Source organism: Alligator sinensis, unplaced genomic scaffold, assembly GCF_000455745.1.
Source record: "Alligator sinensis unplaced genomic scaffold, ASM45574v1 scaffold652_1, whole genome shotgun sequence".
NCBI classification, from domain to species: Eukaryota; Metazoa; Chordata; order Crocodylia; family Alligatoridae; genus Alligator; species Alligator sinensis.
This window is the reverse complement of record NW_005842010.1, coordinates 2,325,376-2,344,397: the sequence shown is the minus strand read 5'-3', so window position 1 is coordinate 2,344,397 and position 19,022 is coordinate 2,325,376.

The window sequence follows — 19,022 nt, the reverse complement described above, 5'->3', positions numbered from 1 at the left end:
AAAGAAACTGACCATTCCACACGTCATTTTTAATATTAGCCAGTTTCTCTGCAACTCTTATTTCTGTCCATTTCTACTTGAGCAAATTTGGCATTTAGAGCAGTAAAGCAATATATACAAGGAGTACATTTGTAAAAGCTATAATAATCTCTATCTTCAGGATGCATCTTCTAAAAATGACCAGATTGCATATTACCTCTTAGCTGAACTTTTTTATGGAATGAATATTTCTGTTTCTGTCAATCATTGCCATCTATTGTCATTACCTACATGCACACAGGCCCTACATTAATATTTAGAGTTTAGCTAAGTGAAGAGTTAATTTAGGATAGAATAGCTTTTATTAGAGCAAGTGAAGAAGAAAAGCATACTTAAGAAAAGAAAGCTGCAAAATAGAGGTGTTTACTAGAGTCACGATATTACTTCTCAAAATGCCCAGGAGGTCGGCTTACCTTAATTCCATTTTAGCAGGGCTTATTGCAAAGCTTCTCTGTCAATTGCACATTGCTCAGAATGCAGGAGCATGTTTGCTTCTGGTTTGAGCAATAAGGAAAATATTATGCTCTCCCTGCGTTGTTGCCTATAAGTGATTAGTTAACTTTCAGCTGGTTTTCCATTTGTGGGCCTTGACCATCTATAATCCCATGAATTTTGTCCTGATGGGTATATGTACTCAATCTTTGGGACACTTTTTTTTTTGTCTTTTAAGCCATCAGCATTGGCAGTAATACTAGCTTTCATGGTTTAATGAGGAATTTTCTGTTTATTAAAGCCCAAGCTTCTGAATTTACATAATTACATTAGTATCTCCATTTTCCTTTTAAATTTTTAAAAAAGTTTTCAGTCTTCATGAGTGTTGAAGCCTAACTCACAATATCTGAATATTTCAGTTGACAGTACTGTATTTGCTATACTAGGTAATGGGACAGGGAATTTATTTTCCACTGAAATATCTTTCCCTGCTTAAAAAACAAAACAAAACAACATATTTTCAGATGTTTTTCTTTTTCTTTTTTTTTTTCATGGCAGCAGTTGGTTCCATACTTACACCTTTCCCTTGTAGTCTCACCCCTACTCTATTATTGGACTTCCACAAAGTTGTTTAAATTACAGTTCTGAGTTTGAGGTTTTAAAAATATATTTTAATGTGTGTTTAGACTTTTATTATGTTGCACAATATTCAAAAGATCTTATTTGTTAATACTGAAATTGCTATTGGGCCATCAGTCTGCACGGAATCTGATACCTCCTGCAAAAAGAATCCAGTGTTGTACCACTTCAGCTGAAGGATTTCTCTGGGATGTTTCCACACAGGAAAAAATAAGGTATGATTGCAGTAGATATACCTACAGCAGATTTAATCTAGCTGGCATGGGTAAAAATATCAGTGAAGAGTCAGCAAGACAGTTTTCAGTGCCATCTAGTAATCAAATATAACATTTTCAGAAATGATGGGTACAGACTGCCATGGTCAGACTATGTTAAAATTGGTGCCACTTTTACCCAAACCAACAAAATTAGAGCTAGTAGGGGTAAATCTATCAATATCATAATCCCACCTTCATTTTGTTGTGTAGATGTATCCTTAGCTGTTAATGGTATCAGGATCTAATCTTCTATTTGTAGTGACCACTGGAATGTGTGCCAGAAGTGTGCTGTGTGGTGGCTCCTTTAATCTTGCAATTTCCCCCGTATGCTCACCACTGATAGGTAGAGGGGGCCCACCCCCCACCACTCCCTGCTCACCCCCCACCACTCCCTGCTCACCCCTGATCAGTGGGGAGATGAAAACTGCAGTTTAAAATATGCTGCAGTTTTTGCCTCCCACGCAGGAGCAATGCAAAAAGCAATTCCCTCTGACTGCCACCACCACTGCTAGCAGCAGCGGCGGGTGGTCACCAACCCTTGGTTGGTAGTTGCCACCTCCCCCCACACACACACTGCTAACAGTGCTGGCGGTGTCTGTGGGAGCTCCCCTGCTTACCACCACTGTGTTTCTGCCTCCATTGTGCTGCCGCAGCCGCCGGGGGCACACGCCAGTCATGCTCCCACTGCTGATTGGTGGAGGGGCCCAGCAGCCCTGCCACTTGCTGCTGAGTAGACAGAGGCAAAAACTGCAGCATATTTAAAACTGTGGTTTTTACCCACTCACCAGAAGCAAGTGGCAAGGCCAACGGGGCCCCTCCGCCAATCAGCAATGTTCCACATGGGGCTTCAGTTACCTGTAGGGGGTTCCAAAGAGGCAGGAGCTAGACTGTTCTCAGTGATGGCAGATGACAGAACAAGGAGAAATGGTCTCAAGTTACACCAAGGAAAGTTTAGTTAGATATGAGGAAAAACTCTCTCATGAGGAGGGTAGTAAAGTACTACCCAGACTACAGACTACCCAGAAAGGTTGTGGAATCCATCCTTGGAGGTTCTGAAGACTAGGCTAGGCAAAGCCTTGACTAGAATGATCTAGTTGGGAATGCTTTGAGCAGGGGGTTGGACTAGGACTTAAGACCCTTCCAACCCTAATTTTCTATTATTCTATGACATGGCAGGCAGGAGAGAAAGGAGCCAGATTAGGGAGCTTGAGTAGGCAGCAAGGTGCCACTTAGCCACGAGGAGGCACCTGGCTACCCCTGGAGGTGCACATTAGACTATTACACAGTCTAAATCCTTGAATAACTTAGGATTCATGTCACTCTAGAATAGTTATACCATGGACAGTTTTCATTCAGCTGTTTTAATTTCCAAAATTATTCTGACACTTCAGTCATGCTTTAGATGTATTTTCCTGAGGAATAAGCATGAAATAAAAAAAATAATCATTCAGAGAGACCCTGCCAAAGTGCAGTTCCAGCAGCTATGAAAGGACCTGAAATAAATCCCTGTTCTCCCACAGAGTTACTGCTTGTCTGAAGCCCCTGCTGGACTTTTTTAAGTGAAAAGGAGGACCTCAAGGGAAAACTCAAATTAAGAAATGTATTTTGAATTAGAGACAGCCATCTTTCCTATTAAATGGGAGAAATTCAACTTGCTAAGTTTACTTCCTTATGATTCCAACCAACAGTTCACTCACTTCTTAGCACCATGGGGTCATGCAAAGTACATTATTTTAAATGTTCCCTATTTATAGACTTTATTATTCCCCATGACATTTTCTGAATTAGGCTTTAAATGAAACAACCTTCTGTAAACATAGAGTTGTCATGCAAACGTTCTTCCTAACATGCAACTGTAAACAGGCATTTAAAAATGCATTTAATGTATATCATGCACACATACAAATGACTGGAAATTTCAAAATCTTTTATGCAAATGAGCACAAAAAATATCAACTAATTGTGATGCTCAATTTGGGCAGGAGAAGGTTACAGATGAGAAATAGCATATAAAGCAGACAATGAGAGGAAAATAAACCAGCTAGAGGAAAGCTGACTTTAAGAAATTTAAGTTATTAAATAGCTTTCTTAGAAAGCATACTTTGTAATTTAGCTTTGCCAAAAGCATTTTCATATTGAAAGGAAAATCATGGTACCTTAATTGCATTTCTCAAGCATAGTTTTTAAAATCATATTTTGGTGACCTAGAAAACAAAAAATACACTGGTTACATTGAGCACATTGCATGTACTTTTCAACATATATTATCACACATTCATTTATCCAGAAATCTCAGATATTTTCCTACTTTGTGAATCTCCCAGTCAAAAAGAGTTAACTGAACTCTTGCAGCTAGACAATGCTAATTCACTGAAAATAAAGTGAGTTTCCAAATGTTTTGGAATAAGGCCCCATTTACGGGCCTAATCAGACAGGTGCCAAAATACATATAAATAGTGCTGAAGGTAAAGCACGGTTAAAGTGAAATTAGTCAAGTAACTTCCACAATCAAATGTTCATATCTTTAGTGACTGTTGAGATTATTCAACTATACCAAATGGATATTTTAATCAGATTTCTACCCTTCTACTAAATGTTAGTCCTTTATACTTACAGTATACCATTACTTTAAAGGTCACCATATCAAATCACAACAGTTTTAACAGCTATTTTACATCTATTTTCCTGTTATTTCTCTGTATTTATAAGTTTTCACAGTTTTCACACAAGCATCTTTACACATGCTCTGGGGTAAGGGGTGGGGGTGTGCTTTAATTACAGCAGCTCTTTCAATGAGCTTTAGTTTACTTTGAAGCACAGGGTTGTTGAATATACATGACACAGAGCCTGCTAGAGCATGCTCCAGCAGACTTGATTAATCCATTTTTTCCCATCCATTTTCAGTCTTTCTTTAAATAATAAAAATAAATGGGCTACCCTATCTCCATTTCCCTGAACTGAAGATCCTAAAAATGTATACTATTAGATTGTATCCTTCTTTCATATCTTAACATACAGAAGTAACTTTGACTTTTTAAAAAAAATGTTATAGTCTGCTTTTCAGGCAAAATCTTCATGAACAAAATTCCAAAAACCTCAAAATGCTCATTTCAAATCAAGTTTAAGTATTTTATAAGTATTGTTGTATATGCAGATATACCAACCAGAGTTAACCATAAAATAGATTTAATAAAATTATAAATAGTCATCAGTTAAATAAATGACAAATGCTTTGAGTGGAGTACTCCAACAAAAGCTCTTCAGCTTTATTTTAACTGTCTCATTTTACAGCCTTTAGTCTCAGCAATGTTTATACCAGCTGTCAAATCACCTAGAAATGTAGGCAGTAGAATTAACCCTATTAAACCTTCTTCCAGGAGACTGAATCGTTTAGACTTTGTGAAACTTTTTTGTCCCCATTCATGAACAAGTCTGCAGTACTCATGTATTTCTAAACTATCTTCAGAAAAAAATGAGACCACTGGAATGAGTCTCTAAGGATTGCCCTTGAAGTCTATTCTACCAAATATAGTAGGTATGTTCTCATATATGCCTTGCTAGATGGTTATTAATAGACGATTTCTATACAACATTTGGAGAAGACAGAAAAAAAAATATAATGCTAAATATTTTGGGCTTCTTATACTCTTTTACTCTTCCTGCCTCAGGAGCAGGAAGTCAGCTAGGGTCAAGGGATCCCAGCAAGATAAACGCCCAAATGTTTCTTAAAAGAGTCCAGAATAGGTGTTTGCACCACCTCTGGAGGCAGTCTATTCCAGGCCTTGCGGGGTCGGACAGTAAAGAAGTTTTTCCTTATGTCCTGCCTGAAACTATCTTGGAGAAGTTTGTGACCGTATCCTGTGGATACATTTATTTTTGCTGGGAATTCAAAATGTAATACCCACTCCTGAAAGATAGAATCAAGATTTCTCATACTTTTTGGATTTATTTTTGTGATGATTTTTTTTTTTATATTATCTGCTTTAATTTTTCCAAGCTCCTGATATGTGCAAATGAAACATCCATTAGAGAACAATAGAAGGGTTTTTTTTTTAATTGGTTGAATGGAAATTATTCTGTTCATATGAACATCTAGTTTTTCACAATTAAAACTAATTATTTGGAGATGCACATAATGGAGTGAAGAAAATTTACCATTTGGGAGAATGAGGTCAAGGGGCACTCCTGGCCCCATTAAGATTCCACTGAACCCATGGGGCTGGTTGCTGATTTCACAGAATATCACAAGATCCAAGATCCAAGATGTAAGCTGCCAGGAATGAAGCAAAAGGGTCTAGACTGCTTGTATTGGGTTTGGGGTTGACCTAACATTTTGTTTCCACAGCTCCAGAATAGAGTATTTGATGAATTTGACAAAAAGATTCTTGCAGAAATTTCCTCCCTGAATGTCATCCTGGAAGGTTTACTATGAGAAAGAAATATCCAGACTCAGTCCCGTCAAAGGACTGACATGGATAAAGAGGAGAGAGACCCTGATGATGTTCCATAGATAGTAACTTAAAATTCTGTTTGCGTGGGCTATACACACCAGATATCTTTTCTTTTTCTTCATTTTACAGTCTGTCATTTTTCTCTTGGTTAACTTTATTTCCCTGTCCAGCAACAAAACTAAAAGCAAAAGAGCCATCAGTATGGCAGTAGCAGTGTATGCTACTATAACAAGCCCCCATACAAGGAGTGGACGTGATGCCACCTAGTGGCTGTTTGGCTCCTGCTCTACCTTTGCTTCTCAGGCATGCTCCTCTTCCCCAAGCCTGCAGCAATCCCTGATCCTGTGCTGCTGTTCAGGTGTCACTGCTTAATGCCTAAGAGCTTATTACATGGCTCCAACTACCCGTTTTACCATGCTGATACCTTGCAGATGTTATCAATTAGCACCAATCCTAGGCCTTATACCATGACCCAGTCTCTGCCACTGGTGGAACTTGAAGTCCCTGTACCCTTCTTTGGTCCCATCTCCACTCACTTCCCAAGCTCTGGCCCTACTCCTGCATCTTAGTTCACTGTAGCTCTATCTCTGTCCTACTCCCCGGCCTGAGCCCTCTCCAGTTCTCTCTCTACCCCGCTCCGGGTCCTATGAAGACCACCACCTCTTGTCTCCATCCCTAAATCACCAGACCCTATCTCAGCTCTAAGGCTGCCTTCTCTTAACCCCTGGGAGTGCAGAGTCTTCCTCTCCCTCCTGCTTGCTCAGGAGCTCCTGCTATGTCATCAGCCAGGGCAAAACTGCTGAGCCCAGCTCTAGCCCTGGGTTTATGTCCCAGTTAAACCTGCCCCTTTCTGGTCAGGTACTCCCTTGTCTGCTGACTCAGCTCCTTCCAGAGCTTTCTTCCTTCTTAAAGTATCAGCCTACAAACAAATAAAGAGGAAAGCTCACTTCACTCTGTTAAAGCCTCCTTTTCCCCTCTTCCTTTTTCACTTCTCTTTGTCTCTCTTTCTGACTTGACACTTGTGTGAGAGACTACTCCACTTCTACATTATACCCACTAGAGTATATAGCAAATAGGTAAATATTTTCTCATTAAAAAAACCCCAAAAGCTACACACATAGTAGTTTATATAATAAATATGTGGACTAAATCCTTATATAAGTGTCCAACAGAAGCTGTTAAAAGTATATAACCATCTCACTATTTTATGCAGGACATAGTATGTTTCAGTTATATAAAGTGAAATGTTCAGCACAGGCACTTGTCTGCACAGAATTTGCATTTTTGAATGTGGAGTATGTCACTAACATATACAGTTACTAACTTGGGTCCAAAGTTGTGCAAGTAGTTCAAACAAAATAGGCCGAATGCAAAAGTTTCCATGGACAAGTTAAAATGTAAGTCATATATTTTAGAACCAAACCAGTTGTTCTCAGTGATCTTTTAGACTCAAGGTACCCCTCAGAAAATGTCAGTTCTTAATTTTCACTCATTTTTGGCTACAGAAAAAAAAAAAAATACAGCAAGTCTACTTTGCAAATGCTCAGAAAGACCACAAGAGAGCAAAATTGTTTCTAACACTGTGGATTCCTATTTGAAATCTTTGTTTTTATTTCTGAATCATGTTTGCACATCTAACAGTGCTAACATTGTGTGGCATCTTGCAGCACTTTTGAAAGGATGTCACGGCATCCCAGGGTGCCGCAACATCATGACTGAGATTCATGGATCTAAACCAAGCCAACTAATCTTAACATCTCAAGACTTGGAGAGTGTTCAAAGTCCAAACTTCAATCTGAAGCCAAACATAGTAAGTGAGCCCCAATTTCAGATGTGCCTAATCACATCCCAGGTCAAAGAGTCCTACATTTTGAGAAGCAGAGGGTGTGGGTGTCAAAAGTTAAACCTTAGGTCTGTATTATACAATTTATGCTTATCATTCATTTTTATATTCTCAAGTAATAGACAACAGGAAATAAAGAAAAGAAACTACATCATGGCATTTGAGTTTAGTTCTTAATTTTCTCAGTATTGCTAGGGTGCTATGTGTTATTGGTCTGAGTCTCCTAAAAAGGAGTTCAATGCCTACCTGAACAGTCCTTCCTGTCTGTCTTCTACAAAATCCTGATTTTCACTGAAGAAACATTTATTAGTACGACTGGTTGACATTTTTACAGTAAGAAAAAAGATTTTGCAGTTTGCAAATTTCATTCTCTCCATTTTATTATAGGATCCGTACAGTTATCTAAGTGATAATATTCTTTTGGATGGCATAGATGGAAAGATATGACTCTCCCATACTAACAGTAAAATGGCAAGGCCATCATAATAAAGACATTAAATGGCAGCAGAGCTGCCTATTAATCAGAAGTGTACTTAAGCCAGTCAAACAGTTGTTGTTATTGTTTGAGGGTGTCTGCATTTGTGTCTGTGTGCATCCAACCAAAATAACTGGTAGAATGGCTATTTATCATTTAAAATAATGCAAGGCTTTCAGGATTGATGGAGTACAAGGCTGCACATGCTTGGGACTGACTTCAACATTCCAAATAAGATCAAATTAAATTTTTAATCAGTTTCATAAATACCTTCCTAGTCATTTAATACAATATTATATTAATTTTGTATTTTCTTTGCCAAATTCAACTAAGGTCTTAAAGGAGATTCAGGCAGTAGTCAATAGTTCCAGGTATCCTCTATGAATCAGTATTTATAAATGACATTATGTTGTACAGCATATTTCAGGTTTACTTTAAGAATTTACATAAAACACATATGTACAACATTAATTTGAGCTAAATTGGGGAAATGGAAAATGAAGGTGAGCTATAAATACAGTTCATAGCATTGAGGCTGAAAAACAACACCCTAAGTTCCAGAAATTCCACTATTTAATATTTCTACTGAAATAACTTCACAGACTCTGCATTTTATATTACAGAACATGCAACGATTATACATTGAACAATGCAATTGACAAGTTACGCAAGAACAGAGACATAACTTATCTTTCATATAGCAGAGTTAAGGCTGAATTAGATATTTTCATTTTAACAATATCTTGGATTTTAAGTAAACAATTTTACAATGTGAATACTGCATTCATTTAAAAAAAAAAATTACATATCCAGGCTAACTTGCTCATTAATATAACCTGCAATAAGGAAAGATACAGGATGCTTCTACATGAGCATCAATGTGCTTTTCCTAATGTACATTAAATTTAGCACCTCCAATGCGAGGTACTAAATAAATGTGCATTAGGCTGCCCTAATGTACAGTAGTGAAACAGCACATTTTTTAACATCATGCATAATGTGCAGTAGCCTATTTTACTGTGCATTAATGTAATTGTACAGTTTTTTTACATGACTCTTTAATGTGCAGTAAAATAGGCATGTGTAGACATGCCCACTGAAACTTTAGTAGTGTTTTGTCCAGTCTTTAAAATACCAGCTCTGGTGAGCTTAAAAAAAAAAATATTATCAAGATTTCTTCTGAAAGTTTCCACTGGCTACTAAGCCTGTGTAATGGCCAGAACCAAAGGGGTTAATGAGCAAATTATAGCAAAAAAGATCTGCTTCTTGAGCGCATCTATCAATGGCATAATAGTTAATATTAGCTAAGGCAAAGCTTACAAGATTGTTTCCCACAAACATACCTTGTCTGTCACAAGTCTAACCGTGATGTTAAAATTAACTGTCTGTACTGATCATAAAACTAGACTGGACCCTAAGAAGCGGAACCAGAAAACAGAACTGCAAACATTAACTGACCTAATGGTTCTTGCTTAAAGGTCAGTCAAAATGACAAACCTGACCACAAGGTATAATTAACACATTTTAAAGAATTCCAAAAGGAAGTAACCAACTGGGTTGAATTTAGGCAGAGAAAATGCTAATCTCAAACCCCAAAGTGATATGGTGTGATTTGCTTATTGGGTAAACCCAAGTTTAGGCAGTAACCTATTATGATAATTTCTAACACCTTTTAATCTCATAGGGTAACAGCTGTAGAATAAGATTATGAGTGGCTCTGAAGTCAACAGATTAGCATAGGGCAAGATATAAAGGAACATGCACGTCAAGTGACCAGTAGGAAGAATGGAACAGAATGGTCATTGCTGTTCCAAGCACGGACTCCAGACTCCCAGCGTGAGCAAGACCAAGCACGGACTCCAGACTCCCAGCGTGAGCCTTCCTGACTGAGGGATCTTCCCTGGTGCTCCCTCCAACAGCGTCGATTGAAGATGCCTGACTTTGCTGGATCAACATGGCATGTACCTGGCACTGAGGGACTATTGATAAGTTGCCAACCAAGTGGGAACTTTTTGTTAATTTGTGTGTTTGTTTTTATTATCACTGCCAGCTATTAACTTTTACTGTTGTATTGTCTGTTTATTAGCTTAACCTTTTTGTTAACTGTTATACATGTAAACCATATTTTGCTGCTAAAGCATACTTTTGTTGCTATTTTGCTGCTATAAGTAAAATTTATCTTTACTGTTATAAGTAAAACTTGTCTTTGCTTAACTCCCAACTCTGCCTTCTTGATCCCGAACCAAACAGCCCAGTGGCTGATACATTTGCAGTGCCCAGTCAGCTTGCAACCATATTGATACACTTACAGTGCTCAGTTGGCCTGTGATGGGCCTGTGCGAAGCGGCTAGTATTCACTTCGTATTCAGCCAATTTGGGAGACAGTGATTTGATTTGGTGATTCAAATCACTGTCCCGAATTGATTTGGCCAAATCTCTGTATCAGCCAGGCCCATCCCCCGTCCATTCTCCCAGCCCAGCAATGGCTGCCCCACCCACCCCAGCTCCTGGCACTTGGGGGAAAAAAAGCTCCGACTCAGTGGGTGTTGCTGGGTGGGGGAAATCCCTGCTACCCCCCAGCAGCCCCCCACTGCCCTATGCTATGTGGGGGGCTCTTCATGAGCCCCCTGACCCCCCCTGCTCCCCCAGCCCTCCCATGGCTGCACCGCCTGGTGTGGCTCTGGCCCTTTAAGAAAAACAAATGAGAAAACCCTAAGGATTCACTGTTCCTGCTGGCAAGGGTGATCCCTGCTGACCCCTGCCATGTGGGGGGGGGGGGGGGAGGGGCTCGACATGAGCCACCCAAAACCCCAAGCCTGCTGCAGAAGTAGTGATTCCCAGGGCTTTTCTCATTTTTTTTCTTAAAAGGCTGGAGCCATGGTGGGCAGGGGAACCTTGGGGGGGGGGGTAGGGGGGGGGATGGTGTTGGGGGGCTAATGCAGAGCCCCCCCATGCAGTGTGGGGCAGTGGGGTGCAGCAGAGATCACCCTGCACTCAGCAGCACCTGGTGAGCACTGGGGCTTTTCTTTAAAGGGCCGGGAGCTGGGGTGGGCAGGGCAGCCATGGCAGGGGGCTGGGGGAGCAGGCAGGGCCAGAAGGCTGGCAGGGGGTCCCCCCATGGTCCCCTCCCCGCTCCTCCAGCCCCTCTATCCCCTACTTACCATCTCGGAGTCTGGCTGCTTTGCCTGCTGCAGCCATTATGGACTGTCTGAATCATGACAGCACTCCGAAACTTTTCCAAAGATTTGGAGAGCTTTGAATTGATTCAGACCTTTTAATTGGTCCCCTGATTTGATTCAGATTCAGAGATTTGGCCACTAAATCACGCCAAATCGCCTCCAAATAGAATCAGCACCCAAAGCTTTGCATAGCCCTACTGGCTACCAAGAAGAAGAATTATGCTTATCTTTTCTGTTACTACTTTCAATATTGTTAGGACAAGAGATCTAGGAATTCCAATATGATTACAATGATAATTGTATGCTCCTGTCTCTATTAGGGGTATCCTCAGAGTCTCTTATTGAAGTAGTTTACTATTATACTCTTGTGTTTGAGATGTTGGAAAATGACAACACTGCTTTTAATGACAAGAGAATAAATGCAAGGTATGGTTGAAGTATCTACCATGTCAGCTTCTATCAATTTATTTTTACATGTCTTTTAAATTGGAAAGTATGTGTAAGTGGCATGTTTATAACCATAAAAGCATGTCAAAATAAAGGCTATTTGACAACAGTCTAGTCTTTTACAGTAATACAAGAAAACAATTTGTTCTTTTGTTTTCCATTGGTTAGTGCCTTCAAACTACTCCTGTCATTAAATCTGAAGGGCAACATAAGAACACTTGCAGTGCATTTAACTTTTCAGAAACCAGTTGTTGGCCAGTACTTACTACGTCATTTTATAATAGAAACTAGAAAGATATACAGACTATTTAATTAAAGGAAGGAAACAAGAGGAGAAAAAGCAGGATATACAATTGGGTTTGGTACAGAAAACTAGATGTTGAAAAAACAACAGGTGATAGACTCAGCCCATGAAGGTGATATGATTTCTGTTATTTTTCATTGTTCTGAAAAACAGGAGAACTGGTAGGAGAGTATAAATAGCTTTAGCCCACAAAGGGACCATCTGTCAATTATCCAAGGCCTTCTTCAGTCTTGGTACACAACATGGAGAATATTTAAAAATGACTTTATAGAAAACTGAATCCATATTGCAAATGTTACTGAAAATGAAACTATTGAAGTAATCTAAAAAACTCAAGTTATCATACTTGTGACTGTCTGTTTGCAAAAAGATCATGTATTTCTGTTTTTAAAGATATAGCCAAAGACACTTAAAAGATTCAAGCTAATTTCTCAATCCAATTCCCACCCTTAGACTACTTTGTCACGCCTAACCCTGCACTTGGGACTATGCAAGTGAAGGAAGAGTCCAAAGAGATCCCAAAGATACTTCATAGCTCAAAAGAATTTTCAGGAGGCTACTCTCAGTAGTCTACAGTAGTCTACAGCCATAATTATTTTAACACATACCTCAACACTGAGGTAAGTAGCATCATGGTAGCTTTGTCTCACACTCTGTTTAAGGGTATGTGCTTCCTCTAATGGTATATGTAGTATAAATTGAGGCTCACAGATTTGTGCTCAGGGGATGTCTGAAATTAGGTCACATATGTATTGCTTTGAGAACAGCAGAAAGCATAAATGAAGAATTGCCAAAAATTGGTCCAGCATACGATTAAAGTGCTTTGACTTTTTTAGTCATCTTGAGATTTTATGGTGTCTTAGAGTAAACAGCTTGCTGTTATTTCATCTTTTTATCATATTTCAAAATATGATATTTAAAAACAAAATATGTTCCGGGGTACGTGACCTTGTATCCTCATAAATCCTCAATGAACAGGAATTTAAACCATCCCTTTCTATTCTAAGTGGCTTTGATGATTGACCTTTGTAAACTAAGCACTTCTTCAGCATTGTAGCTTTTTCTCTCTACATATTATGTCATGTTTTGTACCTTTTGAAATAGGATTTATTTTCCTGAGTCCACCACTGGAAAAAAAAAAGAGGAGGCAAATTGGAACAAATATAGCCAACTTCAAAGCATAAAATAACACATAAAGAAACTGGTCCAGAATCTTTTATTGGCAGAGAAAGAGCTCTACTCTAAAAACATATTAATACATGTAATAAGATGAGTCAAACAATAATATGGTGGTGAGCTTCTAATAACTTATCAATGTTTTCATTATTGTTATATTAAATTAAAAAATATATACATAACAATTCCACAGCTAAGTAAAGTGATGGAAGAAATCTTACAAGAAAGCCAGTGGATAAAGAATAAATTCAAACGTCACTCTGTCTGGCAACTGGAGTAAGTGGATTATGCCTAGTAGATGTTTCCACAGTTGTGATGTTGAAGTTTAAGGTTACAGAGAGCTCCAAAAATGGACAGCAGCAGAGCTGCATTTCAAAGGAAGAAAGCAAAAGCAGCCAGAGATTTTTCTTCTGCAACTGGCTGGTCACTATGTTGACATTTCAACATTTGAACCATCAGGATCTGTATGTATGTGACTTTCCAAAAAAATTAATGAATTCTTAAGCACTGATTTTCAGAAGTTGAAAGAATTGGAGGATTTTTCAACAAATAATAGAATAAAACTTTTCTACTCAGAGTCCAGAACACAGGATAGTACTTCAGATATTCAGGGCTACTGATACAAACTAGGTTTGGTTAATCAAAATCATAGGAATATACCAAAGAACACTGGCTGAGGATTTGGCTTTCAGCACAGTGATCCTAACAGCTGCCTTGATGCTACTGCAAGTTCTCCTTACTAATAAATGTCATTAAATAACTATAGCTCTGGAGAGCACTGCTTTAGTGTCTGCTTACCTCTCAGTAGGAGAAGTAGAATGATAACAACTGTTTTAAAAGAGAGATGGAGAGTTAGTAGTGAAATGGTAAAAAAATCAGCAGGAGATGACTAATATTAGGGATACACACTCAGAACTAACTGTGGTAGTTCTGATGCATTGAAGTTCAAGGAAGGAAATGGGTCCCTAAAGAAAGCAGCTTAAAAAGGAACAAAAGAATAAAATGAATAAAGTGTCAAATGTTGCTCTCAGAGTAACTTCCACTGCATTTAATAAAACTTGAAGCAATGTATGTGAGACACTATACAATCCACCGTAAACACTAATCAACTCTGTCATGGAGAATGAAGGTAAATAGAGATATTTAAATAGCAAAAAAACAAACAAAAAACCCCAAGCAAACAAAAAAAAATCCATATTTCAATTAAAGTGGAGTGAAAATATATATTTAGCAAATAGCTTTATTGTCCAAGAAGGGAATTTAAGCTAAGAAATAAAATAATATAAAAAAAAATGTGACTAGATAAAAACTAGATTTTCCGCAAAATATGTTGAACCCTCGTTCTCAAAATTTCCCTTGATATGAGTCTCAACACTGTTTTTTTTAATCCAACCAATAATCATATGGATTTACCGATAGTTTATTTTAAAAACATAATCTAAAATATTCATACAATCCTTTCACCAGTGATCTACAACTTTTGGTTATTTTATCTGTTTGTTTATTTATTGCTTACAATGAAAATTCATAAAATTGCATCATTAAAACTGAATTTGCTAGGCCAAATTCATTGGATTTGCTTTGCATATAAATTTTTCTGTTTCTGTTTCTTCCCAAATAAAAACATTGTTTCAATGTATCAAGTGTTTGTACAAGGGATTTTTTTTCCTCCGGAAAAAAAAAGTTCCTTTGTTCTGAGATGTAAGATTATCCACCATATTTTTTTACAATGAACAGAACTGATCTACTGAAAGATTTCCAAGTATACAATTTCCAGGAAGCAAAACTTGGGAAAATGTTTGTGGAAAACTCAGGGAATTCTTTAGAAAAGCTGACTTATTTTAAAACCCTGCATTCTAGCAGTATCTAGGCAATATTAATTTGGGATTTTTATTTTAATTTTTATGTTCAACTTTCAGCATGAAAGGCTACTGATATACCGTAGTCCTTTTTTTTTTAAAACTCTGGCTCAATATTTACTTGGCAATATAAAGTTAATTTGTACTAAAACGAGCACTGCTTTTTCATCATTATTTCTGGTCTTCAGAATATAGTTGCTTTAGGATCATATTTTTATGTGTTTTTTCTTTAAATGTAAAGAAAAAGTGTAATGTTGTTGACTGAACACAGGATAAATTCTGTCATTCCAATTCTAGTTCCAATTCTGATGCTGGGATTCTATTGTGGTCTCTTTCCTATGCTTTCTCCATATGCCAATCAGGGAATGATAATATTTACCTGCATCCCAATGGAGTTATGATTAGTGCTTGGCTAGAAAATTGAAGCTGAGTAAGTCTTACAAACCTTCTGAAGTATTTCTTTTAAAAATAATTCCATAACATGTTATATTATACATTCTACTGGAGCTTCCTTCTCATAGATTCATAGATGTTAGGATCGGAAGGGACCTTAATAGATCATCGAGTCCGACCCCCTGCATAGGCCTCCCTTGGGAGCCCGTTCCAGACCTTGGCCACTCTAACTGTGAAGAAGTTCTTCCTAATGTCCAGTCTAAATCTGCTCTCTGCTAGCTTGTGGCCATTATTTCTTGTAACCCCTGGGGGCGCCTTGGTGAATAAATACTCACCAATTCCCTTCTGTGCCCCCGTGATGAACTTATAGGCAGCCACAAGGTCGCCTCTCAACCTTCTCTTGCGGAGGCTGAAAAGGTCCAGTTTCTCTAGTCTCTCCTCGTAGGGCTTGGTCTGCAGGACCTTAACCATACGAGTGGCCCTTCTCTGGACCCTCTCCAGGTTATCCACATCCCTCTTGAATTGCGGCGCCCAGAATTGCATGCAGTATTCCAACTGCGGTCTGACCAGCGCCCGATAGAGTGGAAGTATCACCTCCTTGGACCTATTCGTCATGCATCTGCTGATGCACGATAAACTGCCATTGGCTTTTCTGATGGCTTCGTCACACTGCCGACTCATGTTCATAGTTGAAGTTATGTATATCATTCCATTTGTGATCAAAAGTATTATGTATCTGTTTGTATTGTATCATGCTCTAACGCTGGAAAACAATCTTTTCCAGTTGTGGGCCAGAAGCGGGTGAAAAGTCGGGCACTAAGACCTGCCCACAGCCCAAGCTGCTTCCCACAGCAACATGAGGAGAGCACCTGCAGCTGAAGTTCCCCACCATAGTCCCACAAGTGCAGACCATATTCAGTATATCCACACAATTGAATGCCCATGGCCAGAGGTTGCCAATCGCTGCTCTAATGTACCAACCTGTGATTTCTTAGGTATTAGATCTTTTAATCAGGTAGCTATTTATTGGGTCAGTTCACCTACTGTATACTTATGGAACTATAAAATAATAAAATGTATTGTAACAAACAGCAATAAGATTCCATCACACCACCATATCAGGGATAATACAGAAACAAAGACAGATTAAGATAAACATTAAGTACTAGAAGCTGCTATAAAGAGGATAGCAATAAATTGTACTGTCCACAAGGAATAGAACAAGAAATAATTTTCTTAAACTGCAATTAGGGGAGATTTTAATTTGGTATTTAAATGAACTTTCTGAATTTGGCTGTAATTCTCTGGGATGGCTCAAACACAAATCATCATACTTTGAGCAACGGGCTGGAGTTATGAGTTTCAGGGGTTAACATTCTGCTAACATTTTGTTGTTTGATTCTTTTTCATTTTTCTAAAATGTGTACATCTTCAGATCCTTACATTTGCATTCATGAGACCAGAAATGTTTTAAGATAAAACAAGAACTTTAGACAAAACAGGTAACATTACAAAAAGTAGATCTGAAAGTGATTTAGTCAGGATGAAAAATTAGATTCTGGACAAAATAAATTGTCAAGGATCTTCAGCCAGTGGAGAATTGGCTGGCTACATTAATTTTATTTATCAAAGATAGACATAGAAAATTTCACATTCCAGGTCACAAAATTGTGCATTTGGCACATAGCCCTAAGAACTTTGTGTTCATAAAAGTTCATATATTATATAGCTAATTGCAATTATGTACTCTGTGACAGATATTATATATATGCTACTCTTTATCTTAACTGTTTCTGATCACCATATTAATTTGTTTACAGAAAATGTGAAAAGTTTAAGTATTTCACAGTATGAAGTAAGGGGTATAAGGTTTTAGCAATGTCTCTGCCTTTCTTTCCATTAATCTAGCTTTCGTTTTCTAAGTCACTAATCATTACAATTGTGTGCTTCTTAGGTATGAATTAGTATTGTCACTACCATATAATAGATAATAGATCACATGTACACTGCACATGGATAATAAGAGATAAACGCAACAGCTAGATACATATGATTCTGCTTCTGATTTTTAGCAATATGTACCAGTGTTTCCTTAAGCTGTCAGGGCCTCCACTTCCTTGTCCTAGCTCCCTGATAAATAGGCATGGTCCCATATAGTCTAGATAACATCTCCTATTTGGAGTCTGTTTGTTAGAAATGAGTACATGCGCACACACACACACGCGCACGGATGTGCACATCGTAAGGATTTTTTGCTGACTGTTAGAAAGGTGGGACATCAGAAATATTTTCTTCGGTATACCCCTTTAGACTTAGTCCTTAAAACATAATCTCACAGCTTTCTGTGGCCTCAATAATATGTCAACCCTCTTTTTGACTCAGTCTTGCACACCCTAGGCTCTGTGCCCATCTTCTACAGCTTGTTCTAGCCTCACCTATCAGTTTTCCATCTGATTGCAATGGGAAGATCCATGGTAGGATTCTCAACCAGGGTGCCATTGCAAATGATTTACAAGATAAACCCAGAGATTTCAAATAAAAATCCATAACATCAAAAATATTCTAACTTGTTTTGGTCTTTCTGAGTGGTTTGTTATGGAAGAGTTGCTGTATTATTTTTCTGTATTAAAAAAAGAAGTGAAAGCTAAGGTCTGGCATTTTCCAAGGGGTGCCTTGAACCTAAAAAGGTTGAGAACCACCACTTCAGTCCTTGTTTTTATTCAGGCTGCATACAGAAATTTGAGGAGGTTAGAGGGAGTTTAGATTGTGTTAAAAATGGCCACCTGATCTAGCTTAGTTCACCCATGTGCAGACATTACACTTAGATCCATAGTTAGGTCAATTTAAGTGCAAACTGTACAGAAGATCCAGGAAGGTTAGATCAGTCTCAGAATGGACCCTACCTCAAAGTAGTCTAACTTAGATTGGGTTGACCATTTTTAGATGGATCTAACCGTACCAAACTTCTGTACAATTGCCAGTGCAGCCCCAAGGCTGGGAAAACCCAGACACTGGCCTCATTCCTGGGGTTGTGCTTTTCCTACCTGGCAATGGATTATTTTTAGCCCTCCAGCCCCTTGCTCCACCCACAGATGGGCAATCCCCCCACCACAGACTAGCCACCAGACCATCCAAACATCCCACCCCACAAGCCAAATCCAGTGATGGATTTATCAGCATCCGCCAATGCTGGGAACCAAAGTAGTAAGTCAGGATGGAGGGTGGTATGAAAGGGATAGAGGGTAGGATGGCTGGGGGGGTGCAGTGGGCTAAAAATAGCCCCTAGTCCCAGGGGGCGGGGGAGAGAACCCCAACCCATTCTTCTAAGCCCCCGCCCCATGTACCCTGCTAGCTAATCTGATTCTGCCAAACTCTCCTGGACCCCAGAAACCCCCTCACAAATGCTGCTTACCCCCACAACTGATTCCCCTGATCCCACTTGTGGACCCCACCTACCCTCATGATCCCCCAATAGACCACTTGATCTTCCTTGGAGCCTGCTTTGCCCCTCTGATCCCCCAACCCCCC